Source organism: Camelus dromedarius, chromosome 3 (assembly GCF_036321535.1).
Source record: "Camelus dromedarius isolate mCamDro1 chromosome 3, mCamDro1.pat, whole genome shotgun sequence".
NCBI classification, from domain to species: domain Eukaryota; kingdom Metazoa; phylum Chordata; class Mammalia; order Artiodactyla; family Camelidae; genus Camelus; species Camelus dromedarius.
Genome location: NC_087438.1, coordinates 116982961 through 117001466, shown reverse-complemented (window position 1 = coordinate 117001466; position 18506 = coordinate 116982961). Strand labels below are relative to the sequence as shown.

General features: G+C 40.3%; 1 long non-coding RNA gene across 1 annotated transcript; it reads right to left on the bottom strand.

The window, feature by feature from the left end:
- Positions 1–250: 250 nt before the first annotated feature.
- Positions 251–14397, bottom strand: LOC135321085 (uncharacterized). Its single transcript, XR_010380509.1, has 3 exons — positions 14325–14397; positions 6327–6523; positions 251–381 (listed from the first exon to the last, which is right to left on the bottom strand). It is a non-coding gene; the product is annotated as an uncharacterized LOC135321085 (long non-coding RNA).
- Positions 14398–18506: the final 4109 nt, after the last annotated feature.

The following is an 18506-nucleotide window of genomic DNA, read 5'->3' as shown; positions in this document are numbered from 1 at the left end:
GCCTATATTAAACATTTTGAAAAAGAAAAAAAGTTATCCATAATTATCTTAAATTTTCTGTAGTCCCTGTTAATATGCCTTTTTTCTTTTATGTAATTGTACTATCCATAAATCATTAACTTACCAGTCTTCATAACAGTCATCAATATGACAAGTCATTGGGAGTAAAAAAATTTAGTATGTTTAAATACATCACAAAATAACTTCTTTCCCCTACTCTATTGCAGGGTAGATGGTGTTATAACAAATCAATAGTCTTACCTCATTAATATGCTTATATGTTTTGATCAAGTCAATAGAAAGTTTTCTCAGGGGAGCAGTAGCTGGATCACGGAAGGTTTGGGGCATCCGCCTCTGTAACATGACAATATCAGGCATCACCTTAACTAGACAGAAAAGACTAGCACTTTAACTATATTGTACTGACATGAACTTCCTCTTTTGTAACCTGTGTATATGTATTATGAAAAAAAAAAAAAGACATCTACATTAGAAGTTTCAGTTATCTCTTTTGACTGGAATCCAATGAAGACAACCACTGGAAAAATAATGAAACAAGAAGATAATATGCCCAGCTGCCCAAGGCTTCAGTTCTGTTCCCCAAATTAAACAGCAGCATTATAGACATACCCCTGGTTCAGGAGACATGCATGATATGCTGCCCAAGAGGGCTTCTCCACCATACAATTAGCCAAGGAAAAACTTCTGAATTATCCCTAAGCCTGACCTGACTCAGAGCAGACAAAGACTAACTCATCTTCCAGCCTCCTAAGACAAGATTTTAGGACCCAGCTGGCACCATGAAGCAAGCTGGTCACAGGGCAGAGATGGAGTTTGGTGCTGCAGAAGTGCAGCTCCCAACACCCCCAGAGCCTGCCCTCCAACAAGCATCTGCCTATAATGTAAGCAAGGCTGAAATCTGCACTCACTTCTGTAACATAATTGAGCAAAGCATGCTCTCCACCTGACGCATCTGAGCTCAACCTCCACGTTCCCTTGGCCCCCGCCCTGCTGAGTTATCACCACCTGACATGCTAGTATACATTTGCTCATTTACTGGTTTTGGTTTGTTCTCCTTCCACTACAAAGAAAACTCCGTGTGGCACAGGGATTTTGTTCAATGTTGTATTACCTTTGCCTACAACAGTGCCTGGAACACAGTAGGTTCTTTAATAAATATCTGTTGAATAAACAAATGAATCCATAATACCAGTATCTCTACTTCTGATTACACTAAGAGCTGACCACAAATAAGTTCCAGAGGACACCTTAAAGCTAATGAAACTTTCTTTCAAAAAACCCATTTCAGCCATAATCCCAGCGCAACGCTAAACCACGTCTTTCATCAACCAGTAAGCAGTCAGGGTACAACTGTGAGCTTCCTGCTAGATGGGGGCTGGAGCAGGAACACGAATGTCCTCCATACACAAGCACACCCAGGGACGCTGCAACTAGCATGCTAATGATGCTGGGTTGTTGTTCCCACCTGACTCTGCCACGTGGCAAGCCTCAGTAGAGGGGATCCCAGTGGGGCTTCTTGCAACCAAGAGATCCTGATCCTCACAACCAATTAATTGCATCAAGGTACCTACAGTGCCTACCACTAGCCATCCTTGGATTCCTGTCTAGCTCTCTTACAGACATTTATACCAGCAAAATCTACTGAGCCAGGATCCCCTGATGCAGCCCCTTTCAAAGGACACTCTGGTCAATTTGAGGGGCAGAGAGAAAGCAAACACATCACACTAAGGCCTCACAGAAATGTCTGGAATCTTGGGAAAATTAACCAAGTTAACTCACACTACTAACAAAAAAGAAGAGAGAAGGGTAGAGGTAACAATGGACACAAAAGAAAAGAATCATCATCCCGGCAGCATGAGAAGATGGAGTGATCGCAGCAGTGAGCAAACTGATCTTAACATTAGTTTCCTTTGCATCTACACTCAAATTCTAAAAGTTGTTACCCAGATAGCAAATTCACTGAATTACTGTATTCAGTTAATAATTATCTTTTCCCATGATCTCTCCTTCTCAAAGTTCCAAATAAGGTTTAAGGGGAAAAACAGCGATTATAACTATTTGTCTGAAAATATAGTAAGACTTAATAAGATAATCTGAATTAAATTTTAAATTACATATTGTTTTATTTTTTTAAATATAAACAGGTACAACTAGGTTCACAGAGTATTTGGCTCTCATACCAGTCCTTGGAGACTGAAGGAATAGCCAATATCAGTATAAGCATGTCAATTATTTTCATGTGAATGAAGCTGTAAGCATTTAAGGTAGTGAAACAGGTTTCTCCTAATCTATTTCCTTTCTTATTTTTTAAGCACTGGCATTGTTTTCAAGCAGGTAATGTTCTTGGCAAGACCCTTCTTGGACTACTGGAGTGCAGCCTCACTGTGAGGTTTCACAAAATCTGAACAAGTGAAATACTTCATTACCACTGTAGTAAGAGTTGACAGAAGGTATAACTACCATTAGAAATGAATGAATTACTTAAGTTGTTAACAATAAAATAATAACTGTAGCAGCAAGTGTTTGCTATACACTGTATTTTGGGCGTGCATATTTTTACATCTTTCATGTAATCTTCTCAACAATCTCACAAAAATAAGTAATGTTCCTGTCACCATTTTACAAATGAGAAACCTGTGTTCCTGAGGTAATGTTACTTGACCAAGGTCCTAGAGCCAGTAAAATAATACAGATGAGAAGAGAACTAAGGCAGTCTCACGCCCAACCCCACACTCTGAATCACAGCACTGGGCCAGAGGCTCCCTGTTAATTTTAGGAGTCTATTCTAGCTTCTTGGCGGAATCATTTTTAGGCTATTTGCTGGGCAAAATAATTGAGCCATGCATAATATATACCAATAAAATAAACATATGCATTTATTAAAATTAGTTATGTCCAAAAGTATAAGTATGTTTAAGTTTTCAACCTGCCCACTTACAACTCCACTGGTATTTCAAACACTGGAAAAAAGAACCAATGACTACATTATTTCCAGGAGTAACTATGCTCACTTAAAAAACCAAAATCACACAATCAAAAAAAGATTTTTTAATGTACTGCACAGACCTGAAATTGGCTATAAAAGTAATTCTGACTACCACACTTTTATGCACACAGTGTGTAAGTGTGCATTATGCACTTGGCATGTCATGACACTGCTAACATTTTCACAACTGGCCAAACCGCCTACAAGGCTGAGTTGATTAGCTAATTCTAAATATCTTACTTGGCTTACAGACTTTTGGCAACAGAGGTTACTATTTCAGGAACATATGTATATATAAACCAGATGCATTCCATCCATAAAAAAATTGGCCTTTGGATCAGACTGTACTTCAGTGCTTCCAATAGTGCCTTGTACAGAGTAGATGCTCAAAACACATGGGAAGAACAAATTAATTCCTACAAACTAAACAACACTTTCTTCACTAACTTTCATTGTGATTTCATGTTAGGTAACCAAATTTTCTGTTTTTCACTACTGTCATGCCATAATCACAAATCCAGAATTAGAAAATAATTTTTCCAAATACACTGTTACAAATTTATACTCAAACTCAAACCAGCCCTAAGCATCTGATGTTTTGTCCGCTTCCAACTTCCACAGTCACAAAGTCAGGAAAATGTAATGTAACAAGCTCCCTTCTTCCCTTCTCCAGCTGGGTGAAAAAAACCAGTGGGTCAGAGGACCCAGGAGCTCACCAAGCTGCTGCAGGTAGCGAGCTCCCCTCCACACTGCTGCTCAACGTCCCTGCTGCAAAAGGGATTGCTGCTGAGATAATTCTCCTGCTGCCTCAGCTATCTGGCTCTGGGAGCCAAAAACAGCCACACCCCCAAGGCTCTAAATCTCCTGACCTTTCTGTGTGAAGACACAGATCACAAAGACCAAAAAAAAAAAAAAAAAGCAGTAGTTCTCACCTCCTGCTTAGATCAGTTACAAGAGCTAAAACAACCTTTTTTTCCTGAAAAGATTCCATAGTGTAAGTGACAGGACTTCATTAAAAAATTGTTTTCTAGTTTAATAATACCTATTCCATCCATTTTATTTACATTTACCTCATATTTTCATACATAGTAAAGAGTAAGAAACACTATATCCTGCCATTCTTGCTATCTTGAGACCTATTAATAAAGCTGAACAGCATACATAACACACATGCAGAACACACAGTTTAAGAACCATGAAAGGTGCCGTGAAAACTGTAATAGCCCAAACAGGCTCAGCATTCCAAACAGTAACCACAGTTTTCTACACTTTTACTACATTTATCTTTTGAACAAAACTGTGTTTAAATTTATGTGAAACACACTCATATTAGAAAGATTAATTACCAGAAATGAAATGTTAAAGTAAGCTCATTTCAATTTTCTTGTACAATAAATCTTATTGAAAAGACACTGATAGGATGATTAACAAGTAACAATGGAAATCAAATAATGAAATTACCAAAGTTTAGAGCTAGAAGGCACTTGGGTGGGGGGGGATGTCGAGTCTAGTCCAATCTTACATTCAAGGAACAGAGAGAAGGGTCCATGTGGCCTGACTCAAGTCACACAACCAGATCATGAGTCAGGATCTGGAACCCACGTCTGGTAGACCAGGCCACATCAGCACACAGTTTCAGTGTTTTACACTTCAGTTATAAGAAAGCTTTTAATCTGACTGCCTTAGGTTCAGAAACTTCTGGAGTTTGGCAAAAATATCTGGCTGAATATTATTACTTAAAGACTTTTTTTCACACAATATGAATCTAAAAATATTTTACAGCTTAAAATGGATACTAAATTAACTTATCTCTTATTTGAAAATAATCCACAAATAAGATGTTAGTTGTATCTAAAAATAGGTGTTTTGCTAGCTACCTAGATTATCTACTACAATAATACAACCATAAAAATAACTTTAAAGGACTGAGTTTTTTCCTAGTCCTCTGCACATGCCAGGTGTTAGAGCGGAAAGACACTGTATCTAAAAAGAAAGAAGCCTGGGCTGGACCCCAGAGTCTACTGCCTACAAACTTGGAGAGATCACAAATGGGAGCTCAGTCCCTTCAGCTGCAAAACAGATTAAAAACAGGTGGCCTGCCTGATAGGCTGCTTCTGAACAAGTGGGAAAATGCATCCAAACATACTTTGCTTCTTACAAGTACAATGCAAATGGATCATTATGCTATTACTACTGTGTGGAAGTCCAGAGAATTTTCTTCTGGTACACACACACTTTCCAGTTTTGACCAACTACTCTAATTCTCAAACATACAATTCCTCAATTTACTGCATAAAAGAATTCTTAAGTCCTGCCATAATTTATCTTACTATTTTATTGTGAATGTTATTTACATGCTGTAATACATTTTATAAATGTAGAATCAGGTCAACTATTGACAATATTTTATTTTAATACATACAAGGGTGTCCTCAAATAATGGCGTTACTTAATTGTAGCCAATAGCTTATTAAAACCACATACTAAGTTAGGAAAAATTAATTTCCCTCAAATAATCCAGTAAAAGAAATACTCTGAAATTTTCCAAGTTTTTGATCATATTAAAAGACCTAAATAAACAGTGGCAAACCAAATTCCTAAGTACATGGAAAAACAGCCACTTTCAGTGCTCATCACACACTCCTCAGGGGGAAAGAAACTACCACAACTATAGCTAGTAAAAAAATTCTTCCCAAACCAAAAATCAACATAGTAGATGCAGTTAATTCAGGAAGATATTAAAAATACATACACACATGCTTATATGTATGTATGTCAAGAGGGTTCAGCATTTACTCACTTTATACTATTCTTATGAAAAATTACTGAATCTCTAATCTGAATATTAGAATGAGCAGCATAACTAATTTTAGTTAATTTTAAGGAGTTTCACATTTAATTGTAGGTATGTGTATAAAGTAGTTTATAACAGCATAAATTCAGCTCCATAAGTTTGCTATAATGGAATCTGACTTGTTTTCCTGTAACTTATATTTTTCTACTTAACCATCTTTCCCTAAAAATAAGCTTTCAGTCTCTGTAACTAATATTCTTTAGAAATAACTTCTCCCCTTATTGCAAAATGAGAGAATGTGTTTATGTTTATGTGTTTTTTAATTAAAGTGAAAAACACAGGGGAAGGAGAAAAAACCAACAAAAATTTTAATGCAAACTTCTTAACATCATATTTTGTTAATCTGAAGTCCCATGTGACATGTAAAACTGAAAACCATTAAGGAATTTGACTGTTTTCTATTACACCATTTTAAGGAATAAATGACCATCCCAACAAATCATTTCTGATACATCGTAAACTTACCTGGTTAGTTAGAGGTTGCTGAATCCGATCAGAATAAGGTAAGGCAGAAACCTGTTGGTCACTTATGTCTGGCTGGCGACGGTCCCTGTACTGATGTGAATGGGGCATCTGTGCAGCCATCTGAAGGCCAGCAGCATGGAATGAAAATGACGGTGCAAGCCGAACAGATGGAGGTTTGCATGCTGAAGTCTCTCCTCCTACAAGAAGATAGTAAATGAGGCTTAAAGGTTGCGTTCATATCCTAATGTTTTTACCTTCTGACCTATTTGATAGCTCCTTAAATTAAGAACTTTAGGATGTTCAATTATATTAAAAACCTTTAATACTACCAACAAGGATATAATACTCAACATAACTGTTGTACGTTAAATGGTATAGAATCCAGTAGTGATTAAAATGAGTATCTATAAATCTGGTTTAAGAGAAGATCTTAAAACACATCTTTTTGTAAAGCAATGGAAACAACATTTAATACTCATTTTCACATACGAGATTTTCATCAGTTGAGAACCGTAAATTGCAAAAGTAATCTCTGAATGCCCGCACCAGGCCTGTCCAGTGGGGCAGCTATTTAGAAATGAGTTCAAAGGAACACTGCTGAGGCTCTGCTTTGCACCTGCCAGGTGTACGGCAATCAGCCCCCCTGGCATCCTCCAAAGCAGGTGAGAAATTCGTCCTAATGGTGCTCGCCACTGATACAGGTAATTAAAGGCTGAGCACACAATACATGGAAACAAATTCACAGGCTGCTGTATTCCTCTGGACGCTTCTTACACAGTCCCAAGAGAACCTAGAGCAGGCAAGCCTGCCACGAAATGAACAATCAATAACGATTTTGCAGGTAGGCTGAGACCATGGTTATGATATTTCATGGTAGACATGGAAAATTAACATTTTGGCCCATAAAATTACTTGCTAGCTAACTAACAAAAGTTACTTTTTCCTTAAGAAGAGAGAAAGACTTTTCTTCTTACAGTCAACAAAACTTTCAATCACAAACTAAAGCCAGAAGGCAAAGCATAAAACCCTGGTCAACCAACACTGGCCCAGAATACCTGTTTGGTTTTTTTTTTAAGTAAACCAGCGAACTCTCACCACACTGGTCAGCACCATGGTACTTTTTCTCAAGCCGACTTGTTTCAAACACACACCAGCACTGGTGGAAAAGTGAAGAGCACAGACTGTTAGCCAGGCTGCTGCAGTTTGGAATTTCAGCTCCACACTCCACCAGCTGGGTGGCCTTGCACACCGAATGTCCTGATAATGATAATAATATGTACCTCAAACAGCTGTGGTGAAGGTTAAGTGCTTTAATACGTGTAAAGTACTGAGAACAGCTCTGGCATTGATAGCCAGCTTAACATCTGCTGCAGTCACCACACTGACAGTTCAGTCACGATGAAGAGACGAGTGCCCTTCTTGTGCAGCGTACAACCTCTAACTGAATGTTGCACAGATTCTGCAAACTGAAGACAACAAAGCTCAATTCCCCCCAAAATAGAAGTTCCACTTCTATATTCCCCCACAGCGAATGCCACTGTCTCCCACCGAGGCAATCAGAATCAAGGCTCTGGGAGTCACAGGGGAGTTCTTTTTGCCCACAGACCACCTCACACAAGTAACAGCCCCGCCTTGCTGATCCCACCTCCTGCAGAACACTCGGATACCACCTCTCCTTCTCGCCTCCGTCACCCCATGCCGCACGCAGACAACTGGAGCAGATCCCTAACAGCTCGCTCTGTCTTTACCTTGCCCACCTGCAATTCTGTATTTCTTCAGTGAGATGGCTACAGTGGCCTTTCTAAAGTGCAAATCTCAAGTCTTCACCCCTGCTTACACGTGCACATCACCTGCGTTAGCTCTGCTTTTAGACCTCGGCCTCCGTCCCCTCCTTCACAGCATGAGGCCCTTAACTGACCCAGAGTGTATGACTGATAAACGTCTGCTGAACATGTAAAAGGACCACGTCTTCATGGCAAATGGGGTAACTTGTCTAAACAATTCATTAATCAGAATTTAAAATACATTCAGTTAATTCAATTATGTGATTGTGATCAGTCTCATTAATAGATCAAAAGCTTATTAATTTTATTAAGTATATATATTCTTTTATATGTATCTTCTATTTCTGCACTCATCCTTGCTATCAGCAAGAGAGGTGTATTAAAAATCTCCCATTTAAAACAGTTATGTTACTGGATTACATAAGTTTAAAGCTGTAATACATACCTTCCTGATGAATAAAATCTTTCATCATTATAAATTGTCCCTCTGTCTCCAATAGTGCTCTGCTATACTAATATATACTAATAACCACACCAAGCCTACCCTTCATCTTTGCACGTATGTGTTTTGTCCATCCTTTCACTTTCAAATGTTCCATTTCCTTATACTTTAGGTTTACCTCTTATAAACAGTTATCTATGGGTTTAATTCATGTATGAACACTAGTAACCCTTCTACTGATTCCAACTGTTTTATGCTCCTTTCTTACCTTCTGCTGGATTAACCTTTTTATACCCCTCCTTGCATGCAAACTACTTTATTATTTTTAGTTATTTCATACATTACAATATAGACTACATATCCTTGACTCATCAAAATCTAATTACTCCTTTAATTTGTGTACTATTGTTGACTTGTGTATGTATACACACACACACAGTCACAAGACAGCAACTAATCATCCAGCGTGAAAAGAATCAGACTCAAGGATACATTCAGAGGGACAGATGGGTATTTTGTGATATCCAGACAGCTAGGAAAGAATTACGAAGAAATGGATAGCTGCTTCTTGATTATTACTATTATATAACTATACTCCTAAAATACTAGTTTCATTTTCTGAATCCAGATCCAGCCAATTACATGCATTAAAATCAACAAGCACTCACTGAGGTTGCACTAACTACCGCATTGTTTTGTGGGGTAACAGTGCCACGCACGATCTGTAACAGTGTGTCTCAAACTTTAACATGCTTACAAATTGCCTTTGTATCTTGTGAAAACTGCAGATTCTTAAAACTAAATCAAAAAACCCTGCAGATTCCATAGATCTAGGGTAGGGCTTGAGAATCTCCACAACCTCCAGATCATGCCAATGCTGCTTTGAACAGCATTTTTAAAAAATTTAATGGCTCACCTTAATAAAAGAAAGCTATTTTCCAACTAACGCAACTAACAGATAACCCCAAAATAAGCTATATTCTGACTACACAATACACTATAGCCACCCCCCCCCATACATTTACCTTCCTAGGTAAGATTTTGGGGTTTGTGGGTTTTGGTTTGTTTGGGTTTTTTGTTTTTAAAGACTAATACACACCTCGATGTGTAAGGGTGGTATGGTAGGTGATAAAGAATCTGACGTTCCTTTTAAAATTTGCTGTAAGTAATCTAAATATGGATTAACTAGCAATAACTATGATTCTCACTTGTGAGATTTTTTTAAGGCTATTTACTCCACCATCTATTAGAACTACTTAGTAACGTTACCATCTGTCTGGTGATGTGAAAGAAGATTACGCTTCTAGTGCTGAGGCCTCACGACTTATGGTCTGTGTCTGGGCACGTCTGCCACAGGCTCACTGCCTCCTTTCTCAGCTCAACTGCTGTGTGTGAAATCCACAAAGAGACTCAAGTTCAGTTGCCTCCCACAATGCCAGAAAGCATTTAAGGTGCTCACTCATCCATTCCTCTCCTAGAGTAAGACTCCAAAAAGTCAAATAATGTGGGACTCTCTTGCCAACCTGATTTTATAATTAAGCAAATCATCATGGTTTTTATTCTTTCTAAAGTTTCCATCTTCCCTTTTTATCCAAATGTTAATGAGAAAAAGGATTCAGTTGATCCTGTAACAGAGCTGTTGATAAGAAAGTGTTAGGTTGAACTAAATGAAATTGCTAGTATCAGACCTCCGTTGGCCTACAGAACAGCAATGCCATACGGTTTGCTCTATGTCTACCGTATTACATAATCTGTAATCAATTAAACTGAAAATCAGCTACAATATTTTAGCCCAAGAATGTGTCACATGTTGCAGTTATCAGGTATTTTAATGATAAACTTATATTTAATTCAAAATTATCTTCAAAATCATTATTTGGAGTTCAATTTCAAAATAATATTCTAAATTGCTTCCAAATATTACAAAAGGCAATTTGTAGAAAGTATGCGGGTAGGGTCGTACCTTCACTTTTTTACATTATTCCGAACTATGTGGATCTTTTTTACTATGAGGATATTTTTGAAACTTTAAAAAAAGTTCATTAAAATGTTGTTGGTAATTAAACAGTTTACTAAAAAATGAAGTAGCTTTCTCATTCCAGCCAAGTTACTATGTTCTAGCAAGAAAGTATAGTAAGTAGAGACCATAACACTAGTAGAGATTAGCACTGATTCTAGAGAGAAACGTTCCTTGAACAGATCTGAGACTGGGAGACAGCAAGACTCAAAACAGCAGGGGTTAAAAGGAGAGCAAACACCAAAGAGAAAAGCCTGGGAGGAGACCCTGAGTGAAAATAACCACCATTTTTAATCTCTGATCTAAGACCCACATGGAGCTCCACCTGTAGCTAACCTGAATTTCTTTTAGTTATTAGTATGTTGATAGGGGACCACCCTTATGACAGTATTAATCCACATTAGATTTTAAAGAGACAGAACAATATTAAAAAATGAAAATAAATGAAAATAATTCCAGTTAATTAAAACTACAGCATTCAAAGGTGGAAAGTTTTATGAGGCCAAGTTTCTGAAACAGAATCTCCTAAGAAGCAAGGGAAGGGCATCCAAGCTTAGGTGGGAAGAAATCTGCAAGGTCCCAAGCAACAAGACACATCTGTAACAAAAGAGAAGAAAAATGCTGAATAGCCAGTTGCACTTTTAATGATGGCTGGAGAGAAAGGTACACAAAAGGAGTGACTGAATGGACATCCACGAGGAAGTTCGGTTCAGCAGGGTATCATTAACACCAAGAACAGTGCCTGGGGCATGGCCTGCATTCAATAAATATTTGTTCAATGAAAAAATGAATGAGTCCATTAGGAATATTTAGAATGTGAAGAAATGGTTCAGAAAGAGAGGGAGAAACCTGATCAGAGGATAAGGATGAAAGAAGAATTTTTAAAAGGAGGGGCTTATGAGTCAGAAATAAGGAACAGCATGATCCTAGCACAGGATACGTACGTCTCTTGCTGAAAGTCAGTTTCTCTTACTCATGCACAGAGCACAGTTCCTGCCTCCACAGCAGGTGTTAAATAAACATATATTAAGGTGAAACTATGTTATGCTTTTGTAAATTATCTAATTTTAAGGACAAATGAACCGATTTCTTACAACCTTCTAGTTAGGGGCCAATATATATCACCACAGAACACAAACACACACATTAATCTACAAACCAAAGCAGCTACAAACAAGATGAAATTGCTCATAAGATCTAAATAAATGCTCAGGTTTATCAGTTCTATACTTTGATTAAATCTGTGTATTAAATTGTTAGGAATAACAATGGAATGGGGTGAAACATTTATCTTTAAAGCCTGTAATATCAGACTTCCACTTCTGACCATTTTAGAGTACCTAGCACTAAACTACCTCACTCACTGCAAACCACTATAACAGTGGTCAAAACATACAAAATAACTATTTTCCGACAGTGGAAAACAGGCCGTTCATAACTGTGATCACCGAGAAAAGGGAAATAAACTTGGTGAGCCTCACAGTCACCCTGGCTTTCTATCTGGAGACAATTTCCAGAGTATAGTGTAGGGAGGGACAATTTCCAAAGAACCCAGTGGTCTTGATGAGCTGAGGAGATGGAGATGAGAGTTCAAGGCTACTGAGCTGGCTGGAATTTGTGGGGCAGGCAGTAGAAATAAGAGACCTATGTATGTAGAGAAGGGGCTCCACTAATCTGTACCCAGGGATCACTTTGACTCTGGCCAAATACTAAGCTGCACAATCGTCAGACGAATGTCCAGGAAGCCACGCAGAGAGCAACCAGCAGGGAGCTGAAAGCTGAACAACTACTAGAAACAGCACAGGACGGCAGACGGAGTGACCAAATCACCTAGCAGGAGAGACCCTGCTGAACACCACACATGTTCCAGACACCCCAGGGAACCCACGCTTTAGGAGGAGAGCTCAACTGGCCCTACAGCAAAGGCTGCCATCTACAGGTCCTAGCAGAGACTGAAACAAACCTCAAAGGATCCAGATGATCTACAAGTTAACTAATGGCCTACCAGGTCAAAATTCAGCATTTTTAAAATGAGGATAACAAAGCCCAGAAGCTCAACAGCTCAGCATTCTTAACACACATATCCAATCAAAAATCACTAGGCACATAGAGAAGCAGGAAAATGCGGTCTGTATTCAAGAGAAAAAACAACAAAAACTCATTAGCAGACCCAGAAATGATAGAAATAATGAAATTAGCAGACAGGCAATGTCAGTGACTCAGTACAGACACAGTGTTACATACAAACATAGGACCTAATTTACATAAATTTCCTTCTGGCCATATATTAGAATAACATGATCCATTCAACAGGTAACTAATCAGGCTAAACTGAGATGAAGCTCCTAAAAAGGGAAAAAATCTACTACTACTGTAAGAATAAAAGTATTTTCAAGAACCTGATTGCATAGATGCTAATCACTTACTTAGCTGAAGGAGTCACACATTCACTGCAGTCACTTGGCCTGCAGTAAGTTTAACTTTCACTGATAAAGATACCAGAAGTTTTACAAAAATTACATAAGCCATTCAAACTGACAAACTACACTGGTTATAATCAAGAAATAATTCTTTCAAACAAGCTAGGAAACCATTACCATTCAGACTAGATGGTAAGCCAGACCCTGAGATTCCAGCATGTCTCTCAATGAAAGAAATGACCACAGAGCTCAAGGCTCTCAGACAGCTGTCCCTCGTACTAGTGCTGGTCGGATGATGCAGCCTCACTTACGGTTTACAAGACAGTCGCCTGAGACAGGACCAGCAGTAGCTGACGGACATGGAACAGGTCAATGCAGCCTAACTAACTTGTGCGCTCAGTGAACGGCACTTCCCTATTTTCCGTCAGAAGGTGGGGTCTGTGTTCACCTCTCAGGTCAGAGTCATCCGTGGGCAGTGAAGGGGGAGCCCTGGACCCCTCTGGCTGGGAGAGCTGTGGGTCTCAAGCTGCTCACACTCACCTTTGTGAAGCCCCGTGGTCTTTCTGTATCTCAGATGCCTCTGTACCATGCCAATTTAGCATATTCATTTACAAAACAGGTAAAATGAGAAATACGTGATTTGGAAAGTTCAACTTGCTACGCAGAAACACACTGACCTAGGGTTTAAGACTTCCTGTCCCTTGCCATAACCCCAGCATAAACGCAGCATGGTGACAAACAAGTCAGTTTCCTTATACACGAAGTAAGATTCATCATCATCTCGTCCAGTCACATAAATGCAAAGTAGTCCTTCCCTCGTAAAATGCCATGGGTTTGAAACGTTACACGGGTCACTGCCAGAGGAAAGGAAAGGTTGTGCTCAAAAGTCTCTTTTTAGAGCTGAAAAGACACATTTTAATAAATGGTGGTTAGATTCTAACTTATGTCCTTTTTTAAAAAATCTACACAAAAACATAGTAAAAAAAAAAAAACTTCCAATGTTTTATACACACACACACAGTGTGTGTATACGTACATACATATAAAACCTGAATTACACAAAGATGCTCCCTCCCCCACCCCGCTCCAGGAGTTTTCTTCAGCTCTCCTGACCATCATTTTGCCAGCGCCCACGCACACTAAACCTGCCTTCCAGAAACCTGAAAGCACAAACAGAAGAGACATGATGTACTGCAACACAGCTAGAAGCTAAAGTATTATGAAGCTACTGAAGAGCTGGACGCTGCCTGCGTGGCTGCCTTCCCCTGGGGGAAGAAGAACCAGGAAACAGAAAGAGGCAGCCAGGAGCACAACACAGGCAGAAAGCTCACCTACCACAGGCTGCCATCACCTTCAGCTCGGCCACAACCGTGTCACTTTAAGAAGTGTCTGAAGATGCTACTGAGTTTCAGGCACATTCAGTTTCTTTTAAAGAATGCTGCCTCAAACCTTCCCTCATCTCTGCCTCTGCCTTCTCGCATCTCTGCCTCTGCCTTCTCGCATCTCTGCCTCTGCCTTCTCGCATCTCTGCCTCTGCCTTCTCTCAAAGCTGGCAGAGCAACAGCAGCTGAGGGACACAACCACTTTTTACAACTTCCCCTCTCCTACCCCAGGCAGAAAAGAGGAGAACCCTGCACATACTCCTCTCCTCACCTTTTTTTTTAGTTCTAGCTAGACAGCTGTGAAACATACAAGATATTTTTAAATCTAGTCAAGTGCTTGGTTGGGTACCTATATTGAATTGCAGCAGAATACTTAAAATTATTCAATGAGGCAAACATTTGGCTTTGTGATTCCAATTAAAACACTGCATGTTTATGGGGATTTTTCCATTACAAAATGCCCGAAGGGCAAGATATTCATCTGACCAGAGACACTTTAAGAGTTAAGCACTGAGCAAATTGTTAACTGTTAGACAGAGGTTATAAAATGTAATAATATAGAAAAGTAACACTTCATTGAAAGTATACTTATGTAGCAAATAAACACATCATTTCAGAGCTCACCATTAGTTTTCTTTCTTCCATACATACTGTGTGAGTGTTTAAAATTTGTGGCTGAGTTCCACACCAAATGAAAATAGTATAGAAAATGTTACCGTATGAAATGTTATACAGTATCCTGAATATATATAGTTCCCTAGTGATACAATTAAAAACACTAAGATCTGTCACTGCCTCCCGCCCCCACCCTCCAAAAAGTCAGGCAAAAGATGAAATTCTCATAAACCAATAGTAAGTATATGGAAAAACTTTCAAATTCACTAGAAGTCAAAAAGTAAGCCCATAGATAAGTAACTAAGATTTCATCATTTACCTCTTAAACAAGCACATTTTTCCAAACCAGGCAGAATACCCTGAATAACAACAGCATGGATAGAGCAGCTTTCTAGGACCCTTTACCAGAACGCTCTGCTAGCAGTGTTTCACAATTAAAGAAAAAGTGATAAAAGTAAAAAATAGTAGGAACATCCATCACACTCTCCATGACAAACTTTGTGCCAGTATGCCTCAGATCCATGCAAGTCCCACGAACCAGGTGGCATTATTACAGCATCTGTCACATTATACATAGAAAGAAAAGAGTCCAGCAGCCCCATGGGGCCTGGCAGCTGATGGCCCCACGTTCATGGGCTTGGGGCTGATCAGTGCAAGTAAGGCAAACCAGACCCTCCAGGGTCCACCGTCCTCAGAGACAGAGGGAGTAGGGGTAGGGGGTGCTCAAGAGACTTGGGGAGCGCCCCTGTGAGACAGGACTGATGGGTCCTCACAAGAGTGAAGAGAAACTGAACCAGCAAGTCTGAAAAGAGATCGGGCTGGGAACCAGCCCTCTGCGAGAGATGTCCCCTCCCACGTGCAACCTACTTGAATGCAGGTGAATGCAGATGAATGGGTGGCTCTGGCCAGAAGAGATGGGAATTTAAAAGGGAGTCTAGGAAAAATAAGTAAACTTCACATCAAATTTTACAAAAGAACCTTAAAAAAAAAAAGAAAAGCCAGTTCTCTAGTCACCATGAATTTTGTGACGAGCTCATGAAACTGACCTTGAGAAAAGACTAGACTAGGAAGTGAGCCACAGTCCAGCAGCCCTGTCCCTGCAGCCTCCCTCTGATACCCACCCCCTAGGCTCCCGGCATACCAGGGATACCCTCCACCTCGGAAGTCCTGGCTCTGCTGCTTTGCCTGAGCAACTCCCACTTCCCCTCCCAACTGCAGTTCAAATGTCACTTCAGGTTTGGCTGGAGAATGGAGTACAGACAGAGGAGCAGGTAAGGATACACAGGTAGGCTGTACCAGAGTCCTTCCACCAGGGTAAGAAATCTGGATTTTGTTAAAAAAAAAAAAAAAGCTATGAGGACACCAGGGAAGGTATGCCAGGAGTGACATGGCTCTGGCTGTGTTTTCAGTCACAGTGATAAACACTCTGGGGTGTCTGGATTCAATCTCGCCACTTACTACCCAGCGACTGAGTGACTGGGTAAATAAATCTGTGCCTCCCTTCCCATCTGCAGAATGGGTTAAGCCAGTACTCAAACCTCAAGACTATTATGAAAATCAAAGACTTAATGTTTAAATTGGTACCTGGCACATGGGACCTTCCTGGATTCTACACTCCCCCTTAACACCCAATCTATCCTCTAATTCATTCATTCAACAAACATTTACCACGCCCCCACTACGCTCTACACCTTAGCTGTCCGGTATGGCAGCCACTAGTCACAGGTGGCCCCTCAGTGCTTGAAATGCAACTATCTGGGACTGAGATAAGCTGCAAATCAAAGCACATGCAAGATTTCAAGGACTTAGTACAAAAAACAGAATATAGACTATATCAATAAATTTTTAATTTTAAAATAATGTATTTTAGATATATTGGGTAAAATAAGATACCAAAATTAATGTTTCTTTTTTTTTCTATTTTTCAAACTGTGACTCCTAAAAGCTTAAATTACATAAGTGGCTTGTTTTATAATCTACTGGACAGTGCTGTTCTAGAAAAAGTTCTTAGCATTAAAGACACAAGAGAAGACGAAGGGCAAAGTCTCTGGCCTCCTGGAGTCTGTATTTTATTGCTGGTTGGGAGAGGACACGATCCCTCACAAAATAAATAAGTGAATTCGGTAATGTCAGAAAATGATCAGTGTTCTGAAGAAAATAAAACAAGGAAAGAGAAATTGGGAGTGGAGGGGAGCTGTGTCTTCCACCTCACCTCCCGTCTCTCACAACAGAGAGTGCAGCCAGGTCTCCTGTCAAGCACGAGCTCAGATAGACTGGCAGCAGCCATCCTGAGCACGTACTGTTGTTACATTCACACACCCCCAGGCTAACCTGAGCGGGTCAGAAATCCCGGCGCTCTGCCTGCCCAGGCGGGAGCCCAGGCGGGAGCACAGAGAGGACCGCCGTGTGCGCCCGGTTCTATGAACTGCATCCCCCATCCATCCACTCGAGCCAGAAACTCTCTCTCACCCCCACCTCCCTATACACACAAGCTACATTCTGAGACTGGCCTCAGGAATGTCTCACAAATCCCACTGTTAATTTGTTTACTCTGTCAGGCTCTAACTCAGAAGAAAGTGAAAGTGATGAAGGGGCGATTCTGCAGCACCCGAGGCTTACCCAGTCTCTGTGCCCTCTCCCCACTGCTGCCGGTCTGCTTCCTTATCACAGGTTCAAGGTCAGCATCGCTTTAAGAGATCCAGAGCTTCCAGGTTTACATGTCACCTCATCTCACTGCCCACCAGGTCTCTCCATCCCGTGGCCCCATACATGGCCTCCCTCTGAGCTGCACTGACAGTCCCCAGGCAGAAGTGCTCCCCCGTCTAGAATGCGGTCCCTCTTCTCCTCTTTTCTGCTCCTAGAAATCTTGGATTCAATCTAATGTCATCTTCTCTAAGAAACCTTCCCAGAATCTTGCAGTGAGCTGCTCCCCTGCTCCATTTCTTTCCTACTATTCTGCTGTTAACACAGCAAACATGCGCTGTGCTGAAGCAATCAGCACATCCTCACAACTAGAACCCTTGAGGGAAGGACTGGTCGTACTTGTTTAAATATTCTCATGAATACAACAATGCAAAGGCTTAAAATAGACAAAAAATAAGTGGGTGAGTGAAGCAGAGAGGCCCGTGAACCCCCTGCCCACAACCCTCCCATCCAGATGAGGGGCTCCTCAGGAGCTGCTGGGCCCCCCACAACTGTGCGAGAAGGACTTCTCTGCTCTGAAGGGCGAGACAGCCAGCATGCCTCTCTCACTCTTCTCTTTCATGCCAGCACATAAAGGCATTCAATAAATATTTTATTCAATGAGTGTGCAGATGAACAAGCATTATCAGACATCAAGTTCCCCATCTCAATTTATAGAGGGGACACCTGCGACCCAGAGAAGTTTTATCTTTTGTCCCAAAAGGTCAGTGGCAAAATCAAGACTGGGACAGTCTCCTATCTTACACCCAACATGGCACATTTTCTTCTGATGAAAAGGTCCTGAAGTAGGCATTTGTCACCTTTTGGTCACTCAGTA